The sequence below is a fragment of the Anarrhichthys ocellatus genome, unplaced genomic scaffold (assembly GCF_004355925.1).
Source record: "Anarrhichthys ocellatus isolate YVR2014 unplaced genomic scaffold, GSC_Weel_1.0 scaffold3474, whole genome shotgun sequence".
In the NCBI taxonomy this organism is placed as follows: Eukaryota; Metazoa; Chordata; class Actinopteri; order Perciformes; family Anarhichadidae; genus Anarrhichthys; species Anarrhichthys ocellatus.
Window position 1 is genome coordinate 5,041 of NW_022283448.1, and position 496 is coordinate 5,536.

Genomic DNA, 496 nt, shown 5'->3' on the forward strand with positions numbered 1-496 from the left:
GAGACACACTGAGCACAGACAGACCGTTACAGACAGAGACACAGTTACAGACAGACACTCTGACATGCAGATGGACTATAAGAGACACACTGGGCACAGACAGACCGTTACAGACAGAGACAGTTACGGACAGACACTCCGACATGTAGATGGACTATAAGAGACACACTGAGCAGACAGACCGTTAGACAGAGACACAGTTACAGACATACACTGACATGCAGATGGACTAGAAGAGACACACTGAGCACAGACAGACCGTTACAGACAGAGACAGTTACAGACAGACACTCTGACATGCAGATGGACTATAAGAGACACACTGGGCACAGACAGACCGTTACAGACAGAGACAGTTACGGACAGACACTCCGACATGTAGATGGACTATAAGAGACACACTGAGCAGACAGACCGTTAGACAGAGACACAGTTACAGACATACACTGACATGCAGATGGACTAGAAGAGACACACTGAGCACAGACAGACCGTT